This window comes from Pseudophryne corroboree, chromosome 8 (assembly GCF_028390025.1).
Source record: "Pseudophryne corroboree isolate aPseCor3 chromosome 8, aPseCor3.hap2, whole genome shotgun sequence".
NCBI classification, from domain to species: domain Eukaryota; kingdom Metazoa; phylum Chordata; class Amphibia; order Anura; family Myobatrachidae; genus Pseudophryne; species Pseudophryne corroboree.
Window position 1 is genome coordinate 17651815 of NC_086451.1, and position 18137 is coordinate 17669951.

The following is an 18137-nucleotide window of genomic DNA, read 5'->3' on the forward strand; positions in this document are numbered from 1 at the left end:
TGTTCATCAGGCCTCATTGTCACTGGTGTCTGCACAGTCTCCTCCCGAGACTCCGGCGTTCTCTGCAGACGTGGCTCACAGGGACCCGGAGATGTTTGTCAGCTAGTTAGTGATGTCTCTGTGCTTTGCTCCGAGCTGCAGTTGTTTGCAGTAATTATTTCCAGTCCTAGAGATACATCTTGGTTGGGAGCGGAGGAAGTGATGTAGACAGATGTTGGCAGAGCTAAGGCCTCACAGCCTCTGAATGCATTGCAGACTCGGATCTCAGGCTCTTGGAGCCGCTGTCAAATGTAGGTCATTCTGATACAGAGCGTTACATAGGAGACTGCAGCTTGGGCAGTAAACTGTATACAATGCAAAACAGACTCCCAGGCAGCAAGGGTCAGGATCTAGTCCCCTGTCCTGGCCAAATATCTTTTACATAGATGGGAAAAACATTTTCAGGGGGTAATCGCTGCATTCCTAACGATAATCCCCCCCGCTAGCCCCCTAAAGCGGTGAGGTTATATGATCGGGTGTTGGGGCTCCTGCAATGCCATGTGGAACGCTGGCTCTCCGCTGAGTAACGTCTTGCATGTGTACCATTTGTAGGTTGTACAAGGGATGCAGGAAAGAGACATTCCATGCAGCTGGGCAGCACAGATGGCGTAGTGGTGAGCATTACTGCCTCACAGCACTGAGGTTCTGCTTTCCTCCCACACTTCAAAAACAGGCAGGTTAGTTAGTGTGTGTATATGTGTGTGTTACGTTTGATAGGGAGTATAAAGTGTAAGCTCCATTGGGGCAGGTACTGATAAATGAATGGCCAGATATTCTTTGTAAAGCGCCACTGTATATGTGTGCTCTATGTCAGTAGCTGTTAATCAATACGTTATCATATTCTAAAACAGGGAATTGAATAGCCCCCGAATACCGTAGACGTTGTGGGTCAAAGGTGCTGTGCTATGGGGCCACTCTGTAGACGCTCGGCTGTTATAGCGCGGGGGCTCAGAAGTAAATGAGCCCCATAGGGAAATCTTGGCGTTTATAGCCGTGTTTTCTTATATGCTGAAACATACACATTTCTTATAAGTTGTTCCTTGCTGTAAGTGCTGCGCGACATCTTCGTGTTCTTAAATTTTCCCAGATCTCTGGCAGACTGTTCCTGCAGGTCACAATTACACAGCAGGAGTTCCCCTGGAGGGATCGGAGCCTTAATCACTCTCACCTTCTCCCAGTCTGCGCTGCTCTGGGATAACCACAATTTATGGCATAGTTAATATATTGGCAAGTTGGCTGGAATCCTTTGTTTCAGCTACACGGCTTCTGTGAGGAGTAAGGAGCCCGGCTGGCTCCAATTTATTCCTGCCTGTAAGTTATTTATCATGTTCAGACGCACAAAGCCAGCGTTACAGGTCAGGGTAATGGCGGGGTCACCGAGACCCATCACAGGTCAGGGTAATGGGTGTGGGGTCACTGAGACCCATCACAGGTCAGGATAGTGGAGGAGGGTAACAGGGGTAACTGATCCATCACAGGTCAGGGTACACATGTCTATAGGTACAGTATGTATACAGGGCTGGATTGGTGATATTGGATATACATGTCTATAGGTACAGTGTGTATACAGGGCTGGATTGGTGATATTGGATATACATCTATAGGTACAGTATGTATACAGGGCTGGATTGGTGATGTTGGATATACATCTATAGGTACAGTATGTATACAGGTATGAATTGGTGATATTGGATATACATCTATAGGTACAGTGTGTATACAGGGCTGGATTGGTGATATTGGATATACACCTATAGGTACAGTATGTATACAGGGCTGGATTGGTGATATTGGATAAACATCTATAGGTACAGTGTATACAGGGCTGGACTGGTGATATTGGATATACATCTCTATAGGTACAGTATGTATACAGGTATGAATTGGTGATATTGGATATACATCTATAGGTACAGTGTGTATACAGGGCTGGATTGGTGATATTGGATATACATCTATAGGTACAGTGTATACAGGGCTGGACTGGTGATATTGGATATACATCTCTATAGGTACAGTATGTATACAGTGCTGGATTGGTGATATTGGATATTCATCTATAGGTACAGTGTATATACAGGGCTGGATTGGTGATATTGGATATACATCTATAGGTACAGTATGTATACAGGGCTGGAATGGTGATATTGGATATACATCTATAGGTACAGTATGTATACAGGGCTGGATTGGTGATATTGGATATACATTTCTATAGGTACAGTATGTATACAGGGCTGGATTGGTAATATTGGATATACATGTCTATAGGTACAGTATGTATACAGGGCTGGATTGGTAATATTGGATATACATCTATAGGTACAGTATGTATACAGGGCTGGATTGGTAATATTGGATATACATCTATAGGTACAGTATGTATACAGGGCTGGATTGGTAATATTGGATATACATCTATAGGTACAGTATGTATACATGGCTGGATTGGTGATATTGGATATACATCTACAGTATAGATACGGTATACGGTGATGAATATACTATACAGAATATGAAGGCATGAAGCTCTGCGGCTGGCAGTAACGGCTCTGGCAGCTGTTTCATGCAGAGTAGCAGCTCATTATCATGCATAATTAGTGTGGGCGGCCCCCCGAGAGTGTGCGCGACAGGTCGGTGCGGAGCACGTGTTGATTCGCTGATCTGATACCGCTACCAGTAACCACCCCTGACCGCTAAACAAAGATTATTCCTTGTGTGCAAATATCATTGCAGGAAATGTAAATGTCATTGCCAGCCCCTGTGTGCCCAGTGTAAGGGCGGCATTATCCTACGCCATGCGTCCTGCCTCTATACAATATACATTACTAGCGCTGCTATCTGCCTGACTTCAGCTCACATCTGTAACTGTATAGAGCGTTCTCACGTACGTCTCCGAGGAACAACAGACGCCTCTCTTCTCCATCTATAAACCGTGTGGTTTCTGCTTCTTTATAAGCATGAGACACTAAGCCACCCCTCAGGATCTCTGTGTGGTAATGGAAGGTGGTCCTAGTACGTTCCGGCTATCAGCTGGGTGGACAGCCTTCCCTCCTGCCAGTGATTTCCCCGAGCCCACGGCCAACATGAAGGCACGCAGCGCGGTACTAGTGGCTGTTTAATGACCCTGCGTCACTGTAACAAGGAAAGGGACCTAGGCCTGAGCATCATTGGCTGTATAAGATACCCCCGTCTGCTATAGGAGATGGCCTGTCACCTGCAGGACAGTCCCTGACACACTGCAGTCTTCAACTCATTTACAGATGTCATTTTTATTATCAGGCTCAGTTGTGACCACCATGTGCATAATATATTACATCAAATAGACCTTGCAGAGCCCTAAGCTAATTACATGTGGACCGGTATACAGCAGCCCCTGGGGGATATGGACAGGTAAGGGTTACTCCTCTGTACACAGCAGCCCCTGGGGAATATGGACAGGTAAGGGTTACTCCTCTGTACACAGCAGCCCCTGGGGGATATGGACAGGTAAGGGTTACTCCTCTGTACACAGCAGCCCCTGGGGGATATGGACAGGTAAGGGTTACTCCTCTGTACACAGCAGCCCCTGGGGGATATGGACAGGTAAGGGTTACTCCTCTGTACACAGCAGTCCCTGGGGGGATATGGACAGGTAAGGGTTACTCCTCTGTACACAGCAGCCCCTGGGGTATATGGACAGGTAAGGGTTACTCCTCTGTACACAGCAGGCACTGGGGGATATGGACAGGTAAGGGTTACTCCTCTGTACACAGCAGTCCCTGGGGGGATATGGACAGGTAAGGGTTACTCCTCTGTACACAGCAGTCCCTGGGGGGATATGGACAGGTAAGGGTTACTCCTCTGTACACAGCAGCCCCTGAGGGATATGGACAGGTAAGGGTTACTCCTCCGTACACAGCAGTCCCTGGGGGATATGGACAGGTAAGGGTTACTCCTCCGTACACAGCAGCCCCTGGGGGACATGGACAGGTAAGGATTACTCCTCTGTACACAGCAGTCCCTGGGGGATATGGACAGGTAAGGGTTACTCCTCTGTACACAGCAGGCCCTGGGGGATATGGACAGGTAAGGGTTACTCCTCTGTACACAGCAGGCACTGGGGGATATGGACAGGTAAGGGTTACTCCTCTGTACACAGCAGTCCCTGGGGGGATATGGACAGGTAAGGGTTACTCCTCTGTACACAGCAGCCCCTGGGGGATATGGACAGGTAAGGGTTACTCCTCCGTACACAGCAGTCCCTGGGGGATATGGACAGGTAAGGGTTACTCCTCTGTACACAGCAGGCCCTGGGGGATATGGACAGGTAAGGGTTACTCCTCCGTACACAGCAGTCCCTGGGGGATATGGACAGGTAAGGGTTACTCCTCTGTACACAGCAGCCCCTGGGGGATATGGACAGGTAAGGGTTACTCCTCCGTACACAGCAGTCCCTGGGGGATATGGACAGGTAAGGGTTACTCCTCCGTACACAGCAGCCCCTGGGGGACATGGACAGGTAAGGATTACTCCTCTGTACACAGCAGGCCCTGGGGGATATGGACAGGTAAGGGTTACTCCTCTGTACACAGCAGCCCCTGGAGGATATGGACAGGTAAGGGTTACTCCTCTGTACACAGCAGGCACTGGGGGACATGGACAGGTAAGGGTTACTCCTCTGTACACAGCAGCCCCTGGGGGATATGGACAGGTAAGGGTTACTCCTCTGTACACAGCAGCCCCTGGGGGATATGGACAGGTAAGGGTTACTCCTCTGTACACAGCAGCCCCTGGGGGATATGGACAGGTAAGGGTTACTCCTCTGTACACAGCAGCCCCTGGGGGATATGGACAGGTAAGGGTTACTCCTCTGTACACAGCAGGCACTGGGGGACATGGACAGGTAAGGGTTACTCCTCTGTACACAGCAGCCCCTGGGGGATATGGACAGGTAAGGGTTACTCCTCTGTACACAGCAGGCACTGGGGGACATGGACAGGTAAGGGTTACTCCTCTGTACACAGCAGCCCCTGGGGGATATGGACAGGTAAGGGTTACTCCTCTGTACACAGCAGTCCCTGGGGGATATGGACAGGTAAGGGTTACTCCTCTGTACACAGCAGCCACGGGGTATATGGACAGGCAAGGGTTACTCCTCTGTACACAGCAGCCTCTGGGGGATATGGACAGGTAAGGGTTACTCCTCTGTACACAGCAGCCCCTGGGGGGATATGGACAGGTAAGGGTTACTCCTCTGTACACAGCAGGCCCTGGGGGATATGGACAGGTAAGGGTTACTCCTCTGTACACAGCAGTCCCTGGGGGGATATGGACAGGTAAGGGTTACTCCTCTGTACACAGCAGTCCCTGGGGGATATGGACAGGTAAGGGTTACTCCTCTGTACACAGCAGTCCCTGGGGGATATGGACAGGTAAGGGTTACTCCTCCGTACACAGCAGCCCCTGGGGGACATGGACAGGTAAGGGTTACTCTTCTGTACACAGCAGCCCCTGGGGGACATGGACAGGTAAGGGTTACTCTTCTGTACACAGCAGCCCCTGGGGGACATGGACAGGTAAGGGTTACTCTTCTGTACACAGCAGCCCCCGGGGGATATGGACAGGTAAGGGTTACTCTTCTGTACACAGCAGGCACTTGGGGATATGGACAGGTAAGGGTTACTCCTCTGTACACAGCAGGCCCGGGGGACATGGACAAGTAAGGGTTACTCCTCTGTACACAGCAGCCCCCGGGGTATATGGACAGGAAAGGGTTACTCCTCTGTACACAGCAGGCCCTGGGGTAATGGACAGGTAAGGGTTACTCCTCTGTACACAGCAGTCCCCGGGGTATATGGACAGGTAAGGGTTACTCCTCTGTACACAGCAGCCCCTGGGGATATGGACAGGTAAGGGTTACTCCTCTGTACACAGCAGCCCCTGGGGATATGGACAGGTAAGGGTTACTCCTCCGTACACAGCAGCCCCGGGGGATATGGACAGGTAAGGGTTACTCCTCTGTACACAGCAGGCACTGGGGGATATGGACAGGTAAGGGTTACTCCTCTGTACACAGCAGTCCCGGGGGTATATGGACAGGTAAGGGTTACTCCTCTGTACACAGCAGCCCCGGGGGATATGGACAGGTAAGGGTTACTCCTCTGTACATAGCAGGCACTGGGGGATATGGACAGGTAAGGGTTACTCCGTACATCTGGCCCTGGGGGACATGGACAGGTAAGGGTTACTCCTCTGTATGGACAGGAAAGGGTTACTCAGCAGTCCCGGGGTATATGGACAGGAAAGAATTACTCCTCTGTATGGACAGGTAAGGGTTACTCGGCAGTCCTGGGGGATATGGACAGGAAAGGGTTACTCCTCTGTATGGACAGGAAAGGGTTACTCAGCAGTTTCGGGGGGATATGGACAGGAAAGGGTTACACTGTGGTAACCAAACAAAGCCTAAACTTTCTACCCAGCCACATAATAATGTTTCTAGGTGTAATTACATGTATCGCACTATATACAGTAATATAATATTGGAACACAATAGACGGCTCACACAAGACAATGGGAGAGGAGTGTTATATGGGGATGTGTCACAGATTTTGCTTTGCACTCTATAATTTGCGTTCACAGTTCTTGGTTTTATGATTACAGTTACAATAAATGAACCTTTCCAGCATGTTACTAATTACAGAAGGCGTTTCATTGGTGCATTACAGGTGTTTTAGCTAGGCAATATCCGTACAGACGGAACAGACGGCGTCCGGCTCTCAGGTTGTTGCGTTTGCTTCGGGTTCTGCGCGGCTGCTGCAGTATAATCCCTGTGAGAGCCTCGGAGAGATGAAGGCTGACTCTTATTTAATATTCAGCAAATGAATAAATCATGAAACAAAATCAATCCTAATATTTCTTCTCCTGACGGCCGGAGCAGATTAGTCGGCGACAGGATGAAGCGCTAGCGTGTTGTGGCGGTTATGTGGAGACGGGGAAACTGAGACACATAGTCGCTGTATGTGGGGGAAGGGCCTCAAAAGTGGGCAACGCCGTGACGTGCCGTTTCGGGGAAGGTGGTAGTTTTTGGGAGGCAATGAAGTAGTGATCTTGATTCATTGAATTTATAATGATCACTTGATTGCACAGCAGGGTCGTTATAATTGTCAGCTCCTAGGACAAATGGCAGCATCCTCTGATTTCAGATTCTTTGCTACACATGTGTATAATCCATTTGCCCTCAGATCTGGAATTGAATGTAGTCTCTTGTTTCCAGGGTAAAGTCCGTATCATTTACATTCGGTATGGGTGACCCCACTATATTGGGCATTTACTATGAGTTTCTAAAATCAATCGTCATTTGTCACAATCCTGTGCGAGCGGCCGCTGTGACCGCTCTCGTGTTTCCCAGTGTCTGCGCGACCTCCTTGCGGCCCCCCTTTCAATGTGTCAGCTATCGATGGTAACCAGGAATTAATCAGACTGATGACTCGTGGGATTAAGCTAAAATAAGAAACCAGGGTGAGGGTGAAATCTGGAAAGAAATAAGTCGTCAGGAGGTAAATGTGTGCCGGAGATTTTTTGTTTTTTTATTGTGAAATCCATGGCAACTGTGAAATTACATTTAAATGAGATACTTGGTTTGTGGATGAAGAGACGACGATCCTCTGTCATCTCCGCGTATTATTTTTACCCAGCTGGAATATCGGTCTTTGCATATTCTAAAATGCTTCTAAAGAGCTTTTCCAGCTTCAAAGCAAGTCGCTGCAGGTCGGGATCACTAGCTGTCATTAGGCGGTCAGAGCTTTTCCTGATCTAGGAGCTCGTCGGGACCACCTAGGCTGCCGGATTCCCACCTTCTCCTGTCTGTCTCTATTGTCTGCTCTCTGTAATGTAGATGATCTCCCTGCCGATCCAGTTACTGGGGGTCATTCAGACCCCATCGCTGCTGTGCGTTTAGCCGGCGTTTACGGGGTGGGCCGCTGCGACCGGGCTGCGTTGAGTAGCTCCCTGCCAGCGTGCAGGAGCTGCGCTAACTGGGAGCTACTCCTACAGTACAAAAGCATCGCCGCGGTGCGATACTTTTTGTACTAGTGCGAAGGGGCAGGGCCTGACATGCGGGGCAGGCTAGCCCTGTGCTGGGCGTCCCCCCGCATGTCAGTGTGAATCACCCCCACTGAGCGCTGTGATTCCTCCATGTACTCTGTGGGGTCAATCCAATTATGTGCGAGTTTGTGAAAGGGACTTATATATATATATATATATATATATATATTTATATATATATATTATTATTTTTTTGCATGAATGGGCATATCCGAGAAATGCCGCTTTCAGTTAGAAAGCCCAGATCGTGGAGCCCCCGCGACTTTGCACAACTTCTCTACAAAAAGCTAATGCGTGAAAAACTGGGAAAACCGTCCTGGACCCCAAAAACTGGCAACAGATAGCAGGATCGGATTGGGTACGGGTTCCCGACGCTTACAATGCCGACGATCACAAGACCAACGCTGGCATCCCAACACTAAGAATCCTGCCACCTGGTGAGTAAGTATTTAACCCTCTCCCCTCCCTAACCCTCCCCCTAGTGCCTAATCCCCCCCCCCCCGCAGCCTAACCCTTCTGGTCGATGGCATTCTAAACGTCGGGAAGACAATTACGGCATCGATATGGGATCCCGGGCGCAAGATGCCGGCAGCAGGGCTCATTGCACTGGCCACACTGCGGTCATAGTGGCTCACTTCGCTCGTGGACACCCGCAGAGGGGGAATCACCTACCTCGGTGGTATTCCGGCGGCGGGATAGTACCCCTGTCGAGATTACGGAGTTGGTATTGTGACCGCCAGGATCCCGACGGGCGGTATTTTAACCGCATACCCCAGCTACATCCGGTAGGACCATATAGAATTCTGTTAGTAGCCATAAGGAAAGGGCTGCAGGTTAGTAAATGTGTTTAATGGCTGATTTTCGCACTAGTTAATTGAAGTCTCTGAAGCATTTTTGGGTACAGAAAACTGTCTGTAAAGTGATTTACAAGCAGCAGCCAGAGCCTTGAGTTTTGATAAGTATTAACCACTGACCACCAATATTTTTACTTCTGTCCGCCGCTATTTATCCCATGTGAAAAGGTGCCACCCACGCTCCTGTAATACCACTCCTTTTTTTTTTTTTTTTTTTTAAGCATGGTACAAATCACACATGGGGGGTAATTCAGAGTTGATCGCAGCAGCAAATTTGTTAGCTAATGGGCAAAACCATGTGCACTGCAGGTGGGGCAGATGTAACATGTGCAGAGAGAGTTAGATTTGGGCAGGTTATATTGTTTCTGTGCAGGGTAAATACTGACTGCTTTATTTTTACACTGCAATTTAGATTTCAGTTTGATAACACCCCACCCAAATCTAATGGGCCCTACACACTGGCCGACATGACTGCACGATATGAACGAGATAACGTTCATATCATGCAGTGTGGAGGCTCCAGGGATGAAAGATGCGCGGCCCCGCGCTCGTTCATCGCTGGTGCCCCGTCGGCTGTGCATGCGAGCCAATATGGACGATCTCGTCCATATTTGCCTGCAGTTCTATGGAGCCGTGTGACAGGGGGACTGAAGTAACTTCACTCCCCCCATCATTGCCCCCCCCCCCCCCCCCCCCGCCGCCGGGTCGGCCGTATCCGCCGTCGGGCAGCTCTGCGGCGGATCGGCCAGTGTGTAGGGCCTCTAACTCTCTCTGCACATGTTACATCTGCCCCACCTGCAGTGCACATGGTTTTGCCCACCTGCTAACAAATTTGCTGCTGCGATCAACTCTGAATTAGGCCCATCCCATGGTTCAAATCGCACCGTGTGTATATGCAATATCGGCTCCCGGGACTTCAAGGGAAATCACATGGTACAGATCTCACCGTGTGTAGCCCCCTAAACAGTTTCTTATATAGCGCAGCAAACTCTGTCGCGCTTTGCTGCGAATTCCAGAAAAAACCCTTATCTGGGAAAGCCATACCTGAGGCCATTAAACCAGCCCTATGTTGGGAACAAGGCCATCTACACATGAGCAGCAATTACTTCCAGCTCACCGAGAGGAGAGACACGATCCCATGTGCAGAGACATTCGTCTTGCACGATTGGATGTTGGACTTTGCAGGGACAGCGGTGGAGATCGGTGATATCTGGAGAGTAGGAAACGGTTACTGACTGTCAGGCTCAGATTCGGTCTAGCTGCTGTGTATTCTCTTTGCAAGTTCTCGTCTTGTTGCCCCACAGGGGCCTTTCTTAAGCTCCTGCCTCATGCAGTTAGTGAAGTCACGGAGACCATGTAACCTTGGAAATCTCCACTGACTCATTCCTTCTCCCTTTCTCTCGCCGTCTCCTCACAGGTCTCCCCTGTGACTCTTGTCTCGGTGGTGATTAGTGTCAGGAGGTGGGAACGCAGAACGCACCTGTGTGGCGGGGGGGGGGGGGGGGGGGGTGTCTGTAACATTATTGTATAGTGTTTCGGTACAGTGCGGCACACACAGCGTTAACATGGAGTGATTGATTTTTCTGGTCACCTTGGACTTGATTATCCGTACACCATGTTGGAGTTTTCCGAACCATTTCTGTCTGTGTTCTGCACAAAATCATTATTCCCTAACCCTTCGTTCCATCTCTCTGATCTCGGCTCATGAGATATCAGGTTAATGGCATTTGTGCGGGGAGTCCGCTCACGTAGCGAGAGCCGCTCATCCAGTGCCGTCCTGATTTGCTGTGTAATGTGTCAGGGCATGCTACATGCCCATCATTACACTGCAACCGCACAAAACTCTGCCCCCCCCCCCCCCACACACACACACACCCCACGCTGCTATAGAGGAGGGGCGCAATAAGTGCTGCGCAGGTTACAGACAGATCAGACTCTTCCTCGGTATTAACAATAACCGAACGATGAGACTACTGCGTGCATGTATGTGACACGCTGGGTATAGATGGGGCACCTTCAGGGTTCGTACCCTTAAGAGATGGGTTCAGGGTGCTAATGTAATCTTACCAGATGGGGGTAGGTGTCTTTCTTTTGAAATAGTACATTGGTAAAGTGAGAAACGATATCATAGAGGGTAGTAAGTGCTGCCACGTGTGTAATAGAGGGTAGTAAGTGCTGATGTGTGTAATAGAGGGTAGTAAGGGCTGATGTGTGTAATAGAGGGTAGTAAGGGCTGATGTGTGTAATAGAGGGTAGTAAGGGCTGATGTGTGTAATAGAGGGTAGTAAGTGCTGATGTGTGTAATAGAGGGTAGTAAGGGCTGGTGTGTGTAATAGAGGGTAGTAAGCGCTGATGTGTGTAATAGAGAGTAGTAAGGGCTGATGTGTGTAATAGAGGGTAGTAAGGGCTGATGTGTGTAATAGAGGGTAGTAAGCGCTGATGTGTGTAATAGAGAGTAGTAAGGGCTGATGTGTGTAATAGAGGGTAGTAAGCGCTGATGTGTGTAATAGAGAGTAGTAAGGGCTGATGTGTGTAATAGAGGGTGGTAAGGGCTGATGTGTGTAATAGAGGGTAGTAAGGGCTGATGTGTGTAATAGAGGGTAGTAAGGGCTGATGTGTGTAATAGAGGGTAGTAAGTGCTGATGTGTGTAATAGAGGGTAGTAAGGGCTGGTGTGTGTAATAGAGGGTAGTAAGGGCTGATGTGTGTAATAGAGAGTAGTAAGGGCTGATGTGTGTAATAGAGGGTAGTAAGGGCTGATGTGTGTAATAGAGGGTAGTAAGGGCTGATGTGTGTAATAGAGGGTAGTAAGGGCTGATGTGTGTAATAGAGGGTAGTAAGGGCTGACGTGTGTAATAGAGGGTAGTAAGGGCTGACGTGTGTAATAGAGAGTAGTAAGGGCTGATGTGTGTAATAGAGGGTAGTAAGTGCTGCCACGTGTGTAATAGAGGGTAGTAAGGGCTGATGTGTGTAATAGAGGGTGGTAAGGGCTGATGTGTGTAATAGAGGGTAGTAAGGGCTGATGTGTGTAATAGAGGGTAGTAAGGGCTGATGTGTGTAATAGAGGGTAGTAAGTGCTGATGTGTGTAATAGAGGGTAGTAAGGGCTGATGTGTGTAATAAGGGTAGTAAGTGCTGATGTGTGTAATAGAGGGTAGTAAGTGCTGATGTGTGTAATAGAAGGTAGTAAGCGGTGATGTGTGTAATAGAGGGTAGTAAGGGCTGATGTGTGTAATAGAGGGTAGTAAGTGCTGATGTGTGTAATAGAAGGTAGTAAGCGGTGATGTGTGTAATAGAGAGTAGTAAGGGCTGATGTGTGTAATAGAGGGTAGTAAGGGCTGATGTGTGTAATAGAGGGTAGTAAGGGCTGATGTGTGTAATAGAGGGTAGTAAGTGCTGATGTGTGTAATAGAGGGTAGTAAGGGCTGATGTGTGTAATAGAGGGTAGTAAGTGCTGCTACGTGTGTAATAGAGATTAGTAAGGGCTGATGTGTGTAATAGAGGGTAGTAAGGGCTGATGTGTGTAATAGAGGGTAGTAAGGGCTGATGTGTGTAATAGAGGGTAGTAAGGGCTGATGTGTGTAATAGAGGGTGGTAAGTGCGGATGTGTGTAATAGAGAGTAGTAAGGGCTGATGTGTGTAATAGAGAGTAGTAAGGGCTGATGTGTGTAATAGAGGGTAGTAAGTGCTGCCACGTGTGTAATAGAGGGTAGTAAGTGCTGATGTGTGTAATAGAGAGTAGTAAGGGCTGATGTGTGTAATAGAGGGTAGTAAGTGCTGATGTGTGTAATAGAGGGTAGTAAGGGCTGATGTGTGTAATAGAGGGTAGTAAGGGCTGATGTGTGTAATAGAGGGTAGTAAGGGCTGATGTGTGTAATAGAGGGTAGTAAGGGCTGATGTGTGTAATAGAGGGTAGTAAGGGCTGATGTGTGTAATAGAGGGTGGTAAGTGCTGATGTGTGTAATAGAGGGTAGTAAGGGCTGATGTGTGTAATAGAGGGTAGTAAGGGCTGACGTGTGTAATAGAGGGTAGTAAGGGCTGACGTGTGTAATAGAGAGTAGTAAGGGCTGATGTGTGTAATAGAGGGTAGTAAGTGCTGCCACGTGTGTAATAGAGGGTAGTAAGGGCTGATGTGTGTAATAGAGGGTGGTAAGGGCTGATGTGTGTAATAGAGGGTAGTAAGGGCTGATGTGTGTAATAGAGGGTAGTAAGGGCTGATGTGTGTAATAGAGGGTAGTAAGTGCTGATGTGTGTAATAGAGGGTAGTAAGGGCTGATGTGTGTAATAAGGGTAGTAAGTGCTGATGTGTGTAATAGAGGGTAGTAAGTGCTGATGTGTGTAATAGAAGGTAGTAAGCGGTGATGTGTGTAATAGAGGGTAGTAAGGGCTGATGTGTGTAATAGAGGGTAGTAAGTGCTGATGTGTGTAATAGAAGGTAGTAAGCGGTGATGTGTGTAATAGAGAGTAGTAAGGGCTGATGTGTGTAATAGAGGGTAGTAAGGGCTGATGTGTGTAATAGAGGGTAGTAAGGGCTGATGTGTGTAATAGAGGGTAGTAAGTGCTGATGTGTGTAATAGAGGGTAGTAAGGGCTGATGTGTGTAATAGAGGGTAGTAAGTGCTGCCACGTGTGTAATAGGGGGTAGTAAGTGCTGCTACGTGTGTAATAGAGATTAGTAAGGGCTGATGTGTGTAATAGAGGGTAGTAAGGGCTGATGTGTGTAATAGAGGGTAGTAAGGGCTGATGTGTGTAATAGAGGGTAGTAAGGGCTGATGTGTGTAATAGAGGGTGGTAAGTGCGGATGTGTGTAATAGAGAGTAGTAAGGGCTGATGTGTGTAATAGAGAGTAGTAAGGGCTGATGTGTGTAATAGAGGGTAGTAAGTGCTGCCACGTGTGTAATAGAGGGTAGTAAGTGCTGATGTGTGTAATAGAGAGTAGTAAGGGCTGATGTGTGTAATAGAGGGTAGTAAGGGCTGATGTGTGTAATAGAGGGTAGTAAGGGCTGATGTGTGTAATAGAGGGTAGTAAGGGCTGATGTGTGTAATAGAGGGTAGTAAGGGCTGATGTGTGTAATAGAGGGTGGTAAGTGCTGATGTGTGTAATAGAGGGTAGTAAGGGCTGATGTGTGTAATAGAGAGTAGTAAGGGCTGATGTGTGTAATAGAGGGTAGTAAGTGCTGCCACGTGTGTAATAGAAGGTAGTAAGTGCTGATGTGTGTAATAGAGAGTAGTAAGGACTGATGTGTGTAATAGAGGGTAGTAAGGGCTGATGTGTGTAATAGAGAGTAGTAAGGGCTGATGTGTGTAATAGAGGGTAGTAAGTGCTGCCACGTGTGTAATAGAAGGTAGTAAGTGCTGATGTGTGTAATAGAGAGTAGTAAGGGCTGATGTGTGTAATAGAGAGTAGTAAGGGCTGATGTGTGTAATAGAGGGTAGTAAGTGCTGATGTGTGTAATAGAGGGTAGTAAGTGCTGCCACGTGTGTAATAGAAGGTAGTAAGTGCTGATGTGTGTAATAGAGAGTAGTAAGGGCTGATGTGTGTAATAGAGAGTAGTAAGTGCTGATGTGTGTAATAGAGGGTAGTAAGTGCTGCCACGTGTGTAATAGAAGGTAGTAAGTGCTGATGTGTGTAATAGAGAGTAGTAAGGGCTGATGTGTGTAATAGAGGGTAGTAAGTGCTGATGTGTGTAATAGAGGGTAGTAAGGGCTGGTGTGTGTAATAGAGGGTAGTAAGTGCTGATGTGTGTAATAGAGGGTAGTAAGTGCTGATGTGTGTAATAGAGGATAGTAAGTGCTGATGTGTGTAATAGAGGGTAGTAAGTGCTGATGTGTGTAATAGAGAGTAGTAAGGGCTGATGTGTGTAATAGAGGGTAGTAAGTGCTGCCACGTGTGTAATAGAAGGTAGTAAGTGCTGATGTGTGTAATAGAGAGTAGTAAGTGCTGATGTGTGTAATAAGTAGTGTTTCGGTTGCTGTTCCGGCATGCATTGCAGTATGTTCAGCTGGGAACATTTATGGTTGGAGATAATACTGGAATGTGGGGGAGTCTCCCCGCTGTGTCCTGTGCAGGATTCTTGGCTCTGTCCCTAGTTTATAAATTAAGTGTATAAAATGCATAGTAGGAGTTATACATGGATGGCCGAGAATGCTGAAACTTGTAGTACAACAGTAAGGTGGGAAATATGCGTGGCCCTTGTGCTGTTTTTACATGAAACGGTTCCTGTAGTGAGGCGGTGAGGTGCAGATAACCGGCCTGTCTGTGTCCGCCATACTGTAGGGCAGAGGTTCTCAAACTCGGTCCTCGGGGGCCCACACGGTGCATGTTTTGCAGGTCTCCTCACAGAATCACAAGTGAAATAATTAGCTCCACCTGTGGACCTTTTAAAATGTGTCAGTGAGTAATTAATACACCTGTGCACCTGCTGGGTTACCTGCAAAACATGCACTGTGTGGGGTCCTGAGGACCGAGTTTGAGAACCTCTGCTGTAGGGCTTGGAGAGGGCAGGGTGACGGGAGGAGACATACATGGATATAATCCTAATGTCATTGTGCTGCACCTACCCCCACGGTGGTGGCTTTTACCTTTGTTGTACTGAGGCCCAGAGCTGACTGTAGATCTCAGGCTGCTGCATAATAACCCTGTGTGGCCAGCAGGGGTTAATGACAGCCGCTGTGTAGCTGTTGTGTGTGTGTGTGTGTGTGTGTGTGTGTGACAGAACACACTTTGCACTGTGTAACTGTGATAGCATTGCATATAACACCATGGCGGAGATGACAGATGTCTGGCGCTAAATAGCAGCTGGCGTGTAAATACAATGGGTTAGTACAGAAAGAGTTAACTACCCCTTACTGCCCACGATTGTTTTCCCGCGTTCATTCTGCTTGTGTATTGTCAGCAGTGAGCTGGGCCCTAGAACGCTGGCTGCCGAGATCGGAATCTCCAGTATTAAATATGCATTTTATATTGTTCCGGATATTCTGAACCCTTTCACTGCGTGGCTAGCAAAACAAGGGCACGTGTCTGGTTTCCAGGCACAGAATACGCCCCAGTGTGGGTGATTAATAAATGCCAGTAAGAGAGAGGGAAGGGTCACCCAAGTTACTTTCCTATTCGATTTCATTAACTGCAGGCAAGACCAACTATTAATAGGGTTGTATTCTGGGGAGCCCGGAACACACAGTAGTTGGACCTGAATATTACTGTACTGTCTCCTGGTTAGCCCCCATCACGCTGGCAGAAGCTGCGGACACCGGGTACCGCAGAAATGCCGCTTTGCTACATTGCAGAAAACCTTCGCCCGCTGCAGCCGCCTCCGGCGATATTCTGTTCGTCACTCTCACTTCCAAGCTGAAAATTTGTTCATGTAATTATCCGTAAGCCGATACATTTATTGAAACGCTGAGCTGCGTCTATAATTAGTTAAAAGTAGAAGAAAAAAAAAAAGCTGAACTGAAGTCGGCTAATAATAAAATCCTCGTCACCTGGAAATATTGGGTGCGGCAAAGCAAATATTAACGTGCTAATAGCTTTAACAGGTAATTTAAACGCAGAATAACATCAAATATTTTTGGTTTGTTGTTTCCGCTGTTTTTGTCGCAGACGACAAAAATGTGTTAATTACTGTACGGCGGCGTGGGGCCCTGCGGCTACAAGACAACAAATGTGGTGATTAGAGTAAATGAGCGCGTTGAAACGGCTATCCGCTACAAAAAGCTCTGCGCTGGCTTCAATTAATGGAGCTAAGCTCTGTTTCTCCGTGTCGTTAGCGGCGCTGGCTTCGGGCTGTCGGTAGCGAGACGCTGTTTAATGGAGACTCTCAGACTGAAGGGTCACTGGAAGTAAAATACAAGTTAAATGAATACGGCTTATAAAGCAAGTTTCTAACACACTAATATGTAGCATGTATTTGATGCATAAACAAGGGCTCGCTGCTGTCCTCAGTAATACCCCTTTCAGACTGACAATAGCTGGGTCACACCTGGGGATGTGTACGCGGGAGCTTCGCAGGTGCGACCCGGCTTGAGACCCCTTCTGACTTGCAGCACCGCCTCCTCCTATGCAGAAAACGGGTGCCGGGTCGCCTTGACCCGACTTACCCGTTCACACTGCACCGCATCCCAGGTCGATTCCGGATTCTACCCTGGTCGAGACCTGGGATAAAATGCCGGGACGCTCGATCCGGGATATTCTTTCAGGACCCTTTCACACTGAGCAAATTCCCAGGTTAATGCGTGTTCATGTGCAATAACCCGGGAAATATTTGTCAGTGTGAAAGGGGCATTACTGGAATCCCAGAAGGCCGACTTCAATGTCCCTCTATAGATCCTGTGTTTCCATGTTCTCGCTGTAGCTCCTGTAGGATCTGGTTGTTTGACACAAGCATCGATGCCTCCGAAGGAGGGGTAGGACGATATTGGCTGCTTATTCCCCGCAGGTACCGCCTCGTAGAAAGTATCTGGTTCTCATCTTCTCGGGGTCTCCTCACTAACTGACCTTCTACTTGGCTTGTTATTCAGAGATTGTGGCTTAAAATACATGAATCCTCCTGTGTCTGGTTTTATCCATAGCTGATGGATTTTGTCTGAATACATTGTTTAAACATTTTACAGGAAGAGTGAAATAACTACTGTGTATATATAAAGGACTGTTCTAAGCATTTCATGGTGGGCCTGCCATATCAGTGTCCCTGAGCTACAGTATGTGTACACTTCCTGCACCGAGGGGGCCTGCCATATCATTGTCTCTGAGCTATACACTTCCTGTACTATGGGGGCCTGCCATATCAGTGTCCCTGAGCTACAGTATGTGTACACTTCCTGCACCGAGGGGGCCTGCCATATCATTGTCTCTGAGCTATACACTTCCTGTACTATGGGGGCCTGCCATATCAGTGTCTCTGAGCTACAGTATGTGTACACTTCCTGCACCGAGGGGGCCTGCCATATCATTGTCTCTGAGCTATACACTTCCTGTACTATGGGGGCCTGCCATATCAGTGTCTCTGAGTCATACACTTCCTGTACTATGGGGGTTTGCCATATCAGTGTCTCTGAGTCATACACTTCCTGTACTATGGGGGTTTGCCATAGTCTCTGGGCTATGTGTACACTTCCTGTACCAAGGAGTCCTGCCATATCATTTTCTCTGAGCCATACACTTCC

At 48.1% G+C, this 18137-nt stretch overlaps 1 protein-coding gene across 9 annotated transcripts in view; it reads left to right on the plus strand.

The window, feature by feature from the left end:
• The window catches only part of DAB2IP (DAB2 interacting protein), a 1128147-nt gene that overhangs the window by 891317 nt on the left and 218693 nt on the right, over positions 1–18137 (plus strand). The window lies entirely within an intron of this gene.